Genomic DNA, 11097 nt, shown 5'->3' with positions numbered 1-11097 from the left:
TTTTCCAAAAAATTTTAATATCTATTTCTGAGAGAGAGTGTGAGTGGGGGAGGGCAGAGAGAGAGGGAGGTACAGAATCTGAAGTAGGCTCCAGGCTCAGAGCTGTTTGCATAGAGCCTGACTTGGGCCTTGAACTCACAAGCCATGAGATCATGACCTGAGCTGAAGTCAGATGCTTAGCTAACTGAGCCATCCAGGTGTCCCTCTAAATGGCCTTCCAACCAGACCGTTGGGTGGCTCCCTTTTGTCCCAACTGGGAAAGACCAAGCTCTAAAGGCTGGGACTGAAGGCCCTCCATGGCCAGTCCCCCTTCTGACTCCCCAGTATGCTTGCTCACCTCCAGGCCTGTGCACGCCTCTACCTCTGGTCAGAACACATGTCCCCTGCTCCTGGCTCCTGTAGTTTCTGAGGCTTCAGTTTCCCTGGCTCTGCTCGCTGCACTGGCAGTATCTTTCCTGCCCGTGGAAACATGCAGTGCAACCACTGGCCACTGTCCCTGTCGGCTTCCCTGTGAGTCTCCCCCGCCAAGCTATGCCGTACTTGGGGACGAGAGGCTGCAACTTACCCATCTGGAATCCCAGGGCCGCCCACGGTGCCTGGCACAAACTGGGCCATCCGCAATCTTCGCTCAGTGGGCTAGGAAGGGGCCCTTAGGCGCTTTGCCACAGCGGCACCTCGTGGTAGACCTCGGAAGTGCAGCGAGGAAGAGACCTTGGGGCGAGAGGGGGTGGGAGTTCCGCAGGCTCCAGAGAGCCCTCTGGGGTCTGGGTCGGAGGCATCTCCTGTCCGTCAGCTCCAGACGCCAAAGGCGCCCAATCAGGGCAGAGCCCGGTGGTCGGTGACCCACCTTCACTAGGACTGCTGTCCACTGAGACCTACCCACCCACTCTATGATCAGTGGCTTGGGGCATTTAGCAGTGTGTGTGTGTGTGTGTGTGTGTGTGTGTGTGTGTGTGTGTGTGATGTAGTGTGTGTTTTCGAGGCATAACTAGCATACACCCTGAGCAGATACTTAACACCATCCCTCTTCTAGAAGACAAAATTATTGGCAGTAATTTCAATAATCATGAAATGAATGGCAGTAAATAGATGGCGAGGAGCCAAAACTTTCTTTTATTGAATTTCATCTATAAGGTCAGGCCATTTAAAAAGAAATGAAATTACCAATACAATAACCATTGTAGTGCAAAAAAGGAAAAAATGGACACATACTTTTATATTATTTGTATTATTTGTATTTTTTTAATGTTTATTTATTTTTGAAAGAGAGAGGGAGACAGAGTGTGAGCAGGGGAGAAGCAGAGAGAGAGGGAGACACAGAATCTGAAGCAGGCTCCAGGCTCTGAGCTGTCAGCACAGAAGCCCAACACGGGGCTTGAACCCACAAGCTGTGAGATCATGACCTGAGCTGAAGTCAGATGCGTAACTGAGCCACCCAAGCACCCCTATATTATTATTTTTAAAGGGGGGGGGGACATATCCCTATATATTGGTCTGTCCCAGTAATGAGTAAAATTACACTAGAATTAAATAGGAACAATTTAAAAAGAAGAAACTTCCATTTTATTATTAAACATTTTTTTAATGTTTGTTTATTTTTGAGAGAGAGAGACAGAGCACAAGTGGGGAAGGGGCAGAGAGAGAGAGGGGGAGACACAGAATCTGAAACTGGCTCCAGGCTCTGAGCTGTCAGCACAGAGCCAGACGTGGGGCTTGAACTCATGAACCGTGAGATCATGACCTGAGCCGAAGTCAGACGCTTAACTGACTGAGCCCCCCAAGCCCCCCAAGAAACTTCCATTTTATTTTATTTATTTTTATTTATTTTTTAAAACGTTTATTTTTTTGATAGAGACAGACCATGAGCAGGAGAGGGGCAGAGAGAGAGGGAGACACAGAATCCAAAGCAGGCTCTAGGCTCTGAGTTACCAGCACAGAGCCTGATGCAGGGCTCGAACTCACGAACCGTGAGATCATGACCTGAGCTGAAGCCGGATGCTCAACTGACTGAGCCACCTAAGTGCCCCAAGAAACGTCCCATTTTAAACAAATTGCTCAAATTCAGTAAAATATTGTCTATTTAATCTAAAATTTGCACTTTCTGAACAAAACTATTATAGCCTCAGAATTCACTCTCTGGTTCACTGTTTAATATTTTGTTTATTTGTTTTATATATTTATATATGTATGTATTTGTTTATATTTCTCTTTTTAATGTTTATTTATTTTGAGAGAGAGAGCAAGCATGGCAGAGAGAGAGCGAGAGAGACTCCCAAGCAGGCTCTGTCAGACCTGAGCCAAAATCAAGAGTCGGCTCTTCAACTGACTGAGCCACCCAGGAGCACCTATTGCCTTATTTTAAAGATTTTATTTTTAAGTAATCTCTCCACCCAACGTGGGGCTCGAAGTCTCCACCTCGAGATCGAGACTTGTATGCTCCACTGACGGAGCCAGCCAGGAGCCCCTGTTTAAAATTTTAAATACAAGTTTTTAAAATTCAAGTCCTGTTCTTCCAAGTCCACTGTCACAGAGCTAGGGTTTGGAGACAAATCACACTTGAGGCCACTCGGACACTTTCGACCATCGGAACCTGCCTGGGGGCCCGTGTGGAGGTAGGAGCTGTTGAAATTAATGCCCACGGAGAATACGGGATTAAGTGAAGGATAAGCAATAGAAATGTGTTGACTTGAATTCTACATATTTATTATCAAAGCCAACAGGCTAAGACACCAAAGGACCCATGTTGTAAGATTCCTCCTATATGAGGAAGCTAAAGTAAGCAAATTCACGCAAACAGAAAGGAGAAAGCGGTTCCCGGGAGCTGGGCAAGGAGGAATGGGTGTTATTGTTGAAGAGGTACCGAGTTTCTGTTTGGGACGATGAAAAAGTTCTGGAAATAGGTGGTGGTGGTGGTGGTTACACAACAGTGTGGATGTGCTTAATGTCACTGAATTGTACGCTTTAAAACGGTTAAAATATCCTCAGTAAAAAAATACCCCAAAAATGGTTAATACGGTAAAGTTTATGGTATCTCTGTTTTACCACAATGAGATGAACGAATGAAGTGAAAACAATATGAAAAAAATATGAAAAGAAACCCCAACGGGTTAGAATCAACAAAATAATTTTGGGAGGGGGAAGAGTGTCTGATCACTGACCTGCCTAAAGAGTTAGTGGTGTACGATGATGATAAAAAAAAAAAAAAAAATCTGAAGGTGGGTTTTATTATTGTTTTTCAATTCTCTGTGGGTGGGGTACTCGCCTGCCCCCAGGTTGGGTCCCATAGGACACCCTTGGCGCGTTTATCTTTGTGGGTCTGTGGTGTTTGTCTTTGTCTGTCTTTGAGGTATCTGTTTTTGCTTTTGCAATGTGTACGCGTGTCTGTTTATGTCTCTCGGTGTGTATATTTGTGTGTCTGCGGTGTCTTGTGTAAGGATGAATGAGGTGATCAGGCCCCCATCCCAGCGCCCACCATGAGGCTCCAACAACTGTTTCCTGCCGTGTGCTTGTTTGTGAGCGTTCATCTTTGGGTCTCTGGCTCTCCCTCCACCTGAACACGGCTCTCCACAGGCTTCGGTGCGTGTGCCTTCCCGGGCCAGCAGGCCGAGCCCGTGAAAGGTCTTCAGAGCATTCGGTGAGTAGGTAGGGAGGTACGGAGGCAGAGGGCCAAGCGGGGCTGGGAATCCTGTAGTGTCGGAGTCAGGAGGGCGCAGACTTGACCCACAAAGGGGGTGACACACTTCTCTTTCCAGCTCCGAGGTTCCCAAGGGGAGGCTGGGCGAGGGTGGTGGGAAACCTGTTTCCCTTCCCCCCCCCCCCCCCCCCCCACTTCTCTGTCGCTGATGCTCTTTTGGGAGCCTTGGCTTTGGCCAACAGGGAAGAAAGGCTCCTTCTCTCTGGGCGGTGATAGGCCTGGCATGGGGCTGCCTGGGGAACAGAGTCCAGTGTCTGGCTCCAATAGGCATTCAGAAGCTCAGGGCCTGGAAGGCTCTGCCAGCTGCCGGAAAAAGGGGGTATTGTCCCTTCCTCACCCGAGCCACCAGGGCCTTCCCTCCGCTGCTCTTGGGGGTCCGGCCAAGTCCCGGCTCCCAGGGTGGGCTGTGATTCAGAGGTGCCCACGGTCGGGCCCCACGACCCGGCTCTGAGGGAGGAATCGCAGGTGTGGGCTTAAGGAATGGGCAGGGACTACTGATTCTCATTCAAGTGCCCGGGGGTAGCCAGAAGGACATCTGGATGCGGAACCACCCTCTGAACTGTAGGAAGTCCTGTCGTAGGCCTGAGGGTGTGTGTCTGCACCAAGCAGCAGGGACACAGCTTCCATCTGTGTGGTCCAGCACAGCTCTGAAATTCTCCCTGTGGACTTCCAAGCCAGCAAGAAGCCACCAAAGTCCTTCGCTAATCCAGAGTTCTGCTCCCCTGTGCGCTAATGAGCGTAGCAAACCCACTTCCTGGTGGGGGAGGCTCGTTGCTTCCACAGGATGGCTGGTGTGGATCCTGGGCCCACAGAGGACACAGCTCTGTTGAGAGCTCTGCCTTTGGGGAGTCCGTGAAGCTAATGAAGAATGACACTTCTGTTCTTTCAGCCATTAAAAATCAGGTGGCTGAAGGCAACATGGCACCCCGACTGGACCCTGGAACAAAGGACATGACTGGAAACACTGGTGAAATCCAAATACATCTGGCGTTTAGTTCACGGTACTGTCTCGGCCCCTTAGCAGTGGTCACCGTTTCAGTTACTGGAGGTCAACCTTGGTCCCGAGCAGACGATCCTCTCTCCGACACATCGTCCGAAGGTCAGCAGTAGCCTAACGCTACGTCACAGCGCCTACGCCACTCACCTCCCTTCTTCTGTATCCCTGTATCATCTCACATTATCAGAGAAGAAGGGTGAGTATAGCACAGTAAGATATCTGGAGAGAGACAGACCACATTCACATAACTTTTATTACAGTGGATTGCTTTAATTGTTCTAGGTTATTATTAGCGATTGCTGTTAATCTCTTACCGTGCCCGGTTTATAGATTAAAATTTCTCATAGGCATGTATGTATAGGAAAAAACATAGCATGTATAGGTTCAACCCATCCGTGGATTCAAGCATCCACTGGGGGTCTTGGAATGGACCCCCACGGATAAGGGGGCTGACTGTATCATACAAACATTACCTCGTTGATTTTGACAAATGAGCCATGGTTATAGAGGATGTTAATGTTTGGGGAATCTGAGTAAAGGGTACACCGGAACTCTGTACTATCTGCAACTGTTCTGTAAGTCCAAAGGAATTCCAAAAAAAAAAAAAAGTTCCTTTGAAAAAGTGGATACTGTGGTACTGTGGAAGGAGCCCTCAGTGCCCATCACACCCCAGCCCATCACTTTTACTAAGACTGCTGGAAGCCTTTGTCTCAGCAGGACTTTCGGACACAATTAATTTGGAACACTCAAATAAGGGCCTAAGAAATACACAAAATGCCATTTACAGAGCATAGCCTATGTGTCGGGGCCGATGCCTATCGCCTCACGCAGTGCACGCCCCTGCAAGCACTGTTTCTATTCAAGCCCTGTTTGGAGATGAAGAAACCGAGGCCCAGGGGGCTGTGAGGGCCCTGCTGGGATCACCTAGCTGGAGCTGCCCAGCCCAGGCCTGCTGACTCCCCAGTCCGGGCCCTTCTGGAGTGTTTTCCCCGATACTGGGCCCCCAGGGGAGATTGCCCTCTGACAGCTCAGCTGGTGAAGGGCGTGGGGCTTGTGGATATGAGTGGCCCGTGGTGGGGATGGTTCAGAACAGGAGCTCTGTCCAGGCCTCCTGGAGCTGCGCCCTGTTTGCAAACCAGCGGCCCCTCAGGAGGCCCATCGCTCACCGGGGGGGCCTGAAGGCCTTTCTCATCAGCCACCATCTCATTGCTGTCCTTGCTGTCCTGGAAAGTGAGAAAGCAGCATTTCCCCCACCCCACCCCTGGGGCGCTCTTCCGGTACTTTCCAGGCCCTCTGAAGGGGGGGTGGGCAGGTTCCCTCAGCTTTTATCAGTCCCCGGCACAGCTGCCAGGCTGTGGGTGGCTGGGGCCCAGCTGGCCCCCCATGGTGGGGCCGGTGGGGGCGTGTTGGGAGGATGCCTGGGTGGGCGGCAGGGAGAGCTGGCTTCCTGGGGCCTCCCCGGGTGCTGAGCAGCGTGGCCACTTCCGAAGGCCCCTTTGTCTGCCCCTTTATCCAGAAGAGTGGCTGCAATTGTGTAGGGTACAAAGCCACTGCGGGCCCTGACTTCCCACCCCTTGCCTGTGGCCTGGCAGGGAGAGGGTTTCCCAGGCTCCTCATGAAGGCAGCCGGAGACCCAGACCTACTTCTGAGCCCAAGGCCTGCTTCTCTAGCTCACATCAGCTCCTCTGCCCGCCCCCTCTTCCCGGGACGGGGCCATTCACACAGGCCACCTGCTCACTACTCTTCCATTGCTCATCCCTGGACACACAAAGCAGGTGCTAAACGCTGGGGCCAGGGGACTCCAGGAAGATGCCCTGTGCTCCACTCACCTGTTGCATAGCATTTGGGGGTGTGGGGGGGGGGGGCATTGCTGGCATACAGGCAGCTTAGGGTGGACAGAGCAGAGGCCACCTGAAGAGGCAGCTGAAAGTAAGGGGAGATGGGCTGCAGGGTCCTCCTTGCTCCTACTGATGGGGTTTTGGGGTGATGGTGGGGTTCAGAGCCGACGGCCAAGAAAGAATTCTTGAAGACATCTTTGGTGCAAAAAGGGTGATTTTATTAAAGCACGGGACAGGACCCGTGGGCAGAGAGCTGTCTGGTGGGTTGTGAAGAGTGTCTAGTTATATACCTTCAGGTTGGAAAGGGATTCAGGACAGCGTAAGTCTCTAAGGAATTTTGGAACTAAGATTTCCAGGACCTTGAGGGGCTAGCGGCCGTTAAGAAAACGTCATTTATTACTGGTTGGTAAAACCTCAGTCAAGAGACCCTTCAGATGTATATCAGGGGCCCATAAGCCCGGAGTCCGATTGCCAACATGTATCTTGGGTGGGGGGTAGAGATAAAGGAAGTTTCCAAAGGAATTTTTATGTGTTTAAGGAGATTCACAGGATCCTGGGGGGTCAGGATAATGTTAAGCCAAGATTTCCTTTTGTCCCTAACAAAGTGTCATCATCGAGGCAGCTGAGCTCCTAGAGGGAGGTCACTCTGCCTGTTTCAAGGACTCGTCACTGGGCTGTAGGCAGTAAGGGAATTTAATTTTTCATTTGCCTTTGTTTCCCACATCGCCATGGCAAGCACTTAAACCCCCTTCCATCTTGATGAGGGTGATTATTAGGGCTCCAGGAAACGGAGTCTATAGGTTTCTGGAGATTAGACTATGGATAAAATTGTCTTTTTCTTGCAGTTTACTAAGTTATCCGTAAACTGACGGAGATTCCTGTCCTGCAGGACTGATCTCTATCAGTCAGCCATCTGCTTTCTTCCCTTTCTCCTGTTCTTGGGTGGCCAGGAGTGTCCAAAGAATATCACACATATCCCACCTGGGGGCGGGGCATGCTGATAACCTGTACTTTGCGCTCAGCCTGCCTCACGCTCCCTTGTCACTACCATGAATGGAGAAAGGAAGAGGAGGAAGGAAGGAAGGAAGGAAGGAAGGAAGGAAGGAAGGAAATCTTTACCACTGCCTCCCTCACCTCCTTAGCCTTTCCACACCGGTCTGTCGAGCCCTGTCCCCACATCACAGTGTTCTGCTTCCCCTGTTACCCTTCCTCTAGAAAACTAAGGCTGAGAGAAGCAACTTTCTCAAGGTCTCACAGCTCATAAGTGGAATTCAAGGCCATGGATGTCTGACTCCTTAGACTGTGCTTCTAACTGTTCTTCAGGAAAGAGAGCAGGAATGCCAACCAGGGATGAACTACACGGCCAAGGTCCCAGAGACTGCTCCAGGGCTGGCTGCTATGACCCCCTATCTGCCCAGACAACCCAGCCCCAGCGATCCCCTGGGAGTGGCCACCTTCGCCGAGTGGGGGAAGTTCTGGCCCTTCCAGGAAAGAGACAAAAAAGCTCTTTGCCCTTGTCTCGCTGCCTGCCCCTCATCTGGGCCAGAGGGAGCTGCCTGGACGTGCTCGTGGAGGAAATGGTTCACCTATCGGCCAATGGTTCTCACCCAAACTGTGTAACTCTGGGTCGGGGGAGGCAGTGACCCAAGGTCTAGGGGTCCATTCCTGGAACCCAGAAGGTCATCCCTGGTTCCAGGGTCAGGCTCTGGACATCAGCCCTCAAAGGGGAGCCACCTGGCCCCATCTGCAACAAGCCTGAAGTCCTTCAGGGATCGCTGGGAGCCAGCTAACTCCAGGCTGCTCTCCCCTGCAGAGACTGCAGCAGCCCAGCTGGGTGGGTCTTCCCTCTCATTCTGCCTCCTCCCCTCTCCTCCCTCCCTCCCCTGCCCTGCCCCCCCTCCTCCGCCTTCCCTTCCACTCCCCCATCTTTCTTTCCTTCCTCCTGCTTCTCATCCCTTTCTTCTTCTCTTTTCCCTCCCCTTCCCTTTCCCATCCTTCCCCTAACTCTCCCCTACCCCCCCCCCACCCTACCTCATCTCTTCTCTCCCTCTTCCTCCCCTCCCACGTTGTCGAAGCCTCTCCAGGGGCCCAGGACTCGAAGCCCATACAAATGATGCAGTGAGCACAGCATCCCCCCATCAACCCAGAGTGCCCACAAACCATAAAGCTCGTGCCAGGAGGCCTTGGGCTTCCTCCATCAAGCCTTTCATTCCGCAGATGGCTCAGACAGGGGATGCAGTTTGCCCACAGTCACAAGACCCAGTGCACTATGGTACTATGGACCACCTGTCCGTGAGAACAACAATACTCTCAGCACCATTTACTGAGCACCTACTGGATGGTAGGTGCTATGCTAGGTACTTTATGCCATGATAGGAACCCTTTAGAATAGGTATCACTGTTTCCTTCTATTAGGCACCAGAGAGCCAAAACATTGAGAAGTCCAGTGACTTGTGCAAGGTCACACAGCTAGGAAGTGGGAGAGTGTAGATTCAACCCAGGGCCGCACCCACTCTGACCATTCGTGTGTGTGATCTGTTAGGGTCATTTGTTTCAACTCCCTCCGGCTCAGGACTCATCGGTCACCGACTCCCAGAGAGGTTGCTCGAAGCCCCATAGTGGCCTCTGTATTATACCAGGCAGTCCTCTGTCCCATGGCCCCGCCATACATCTCGCTCCTACCCCGGATGCTGCCATCATTTCATCTCTGGGACTCTGTCCTGCTCACTCAGGCCCTGCAAATGAGGGCAGAGGAGCGTCAGGGGAGAATGGGGGTAGGGCCTGGAGCACCTCCCCCTCCCATCTGACCGCCCACCCGGGAGCCCTCCCTCTGAGATGTCACACAAATTCATCACTAACAAAAGCCCAGGGCAGAGGTGGGAGTGCAGACACAGCTGTAGGGATGAATCGGGGAAGGAGGGAGGCAGCCAGCCAGAGACGTCCCCAACCCCTGATGTCCCTTGGAGCAGAAGGAGGCCTGTCCCATGTGGGATAACAGGAGCTACCCCCCCAGCTGAGGAAAGACACTAAGCTTGGGCCTCTTGCCTGCCCTAAAGAGGGCCTGACCCTGGCTGAGCCAGTTTGGGACCAAACAGCAGGTTTGGGGTGGTACTTGGTCAGTAAGTAACCAGGTTCTTGCCCATCCCTGCATTTGTAGGTCGCAGCCCCCCCTGGGTGTGGGCCATTAACGGATCAAGGCAGCAGGGAGCCCCCACTGCTGGCCTGCTGAGCACCCAGACTAAATGGGTGTAAACACCAGGAATTGAGAGGCAGAAGGTAACTGATCCACTTCACAGATGAGGAAACTGAGGCCCAGATAGACGAAGGGACTTTCGTGAGTTCACAGAGCAGAATATAAGCAATCAGACCTTTTGGCACTTAGAGGAGAGGATTCAGAGAGGGCCGCCAGGGGATCCCCTTGTTGTCCCACACTGGGTCACCAGCCCGAGAGGGCTCAGAGTCTTGAAGATTGCTGTCGGGAGGCTGGAGGACACTCCTTCCCAGGACAGGGGCTCAGGCCCAGAGGCAGCGCTCACGGGGTGGGGGGTGGGGGTGTCCCTGCAGCACCAGAGCCAGCCCCTATGGCATCTCCATTTGAAAGAAAAGAGAGGACCCTTGTCCCTAACACCTTACCTCCCTATGCTGGTAGCTCCCAGACTTCCTGCCCCCCAGTGCTGGGCGTTCTGCTAACCTGGCTTATCTCCACCCCCATCTCCTCGCGCCTTGGGACTGTCCCAACTCTCCGCGGCACTTCTCTGTCCTACCTTCCCATTCCCTGAGCTCAACGGTGCCCATGTCTCCAGTGCCTGAAGGCCAGGCTCCCCTGTGGGGCTCACACAAGCTTCTTGGGAGCTGGCCTCCTCCTCCCCCTCCTCCCTCCCTCCTCCCTCCTCCCTCCTCCCTCCGCTTGCCCCAAGCGAGTGGACTGGCCTTGCACCCCCCCTTTCTTCTGGTGGAACACAGTCCCTCCTCCTCTGCCTAGACTGCTCCTGAGCCTGCAGGCTTCCGTGGTCCCCTTGGCTGAGTCAGCAGCCCCTCCAAAGCTCCCCATTCTATGGGCCTTGCCTCCCCGCACTGTCACACAATGTGGCTGTCTCTGCCTCCGTGGACACAAAGCTTCTGGAGGGGGGAGCCTCTGCGCCTCATCCCAGCAGCATCCCTGGGCCTAGGCCCACAACACAAATCGCTACCATTTAAATGAGTGATTGAGATGGGGCGCCTGGGTGGCTCAGTCGGTTAAGCGTCCGACTTCGGCTCAGGTCATGATCTCACGGTCCGTGAGTTCGAGCCCAGCCTCGGGCTCTGTGCTGACAGCTCAGAGCCTGGAGCCCGTTTCAGATTCTGTGTCTCCCTCTCTCTCTGACCCTCCCCCATTCATGCTCTGTCTCTTCTGTCTCAAAAATAAATAATAAAAAATTAAAAAAAAATAAATGAGTGATTGAGCGGAGTGACTGTTTCCTGTACACCAGGTACTGTGCCAAATACGTCACACACAGCTCCTCAATGTGTCTTCACGGTGACCCTTTGGATGTGATTACTAATAACAATACATGCTGTTATTAAGCCCA

Source organism: Panthera leo, chromosome B3 (genome assembly GCF_018350215.1).
Source record: "Panthera leo isolate Ple1 chromosome B3, P.leo_Ple1_pat1.1, whole genome shotgun sequence".
NCBI lineage: Eukaryota > Metazoa > Chordata > Mammalia > Carnivora > Felidae > Panthera > Panthera leo.
This window is presented reverse-complemented; position numbering follows the sequence as displayed.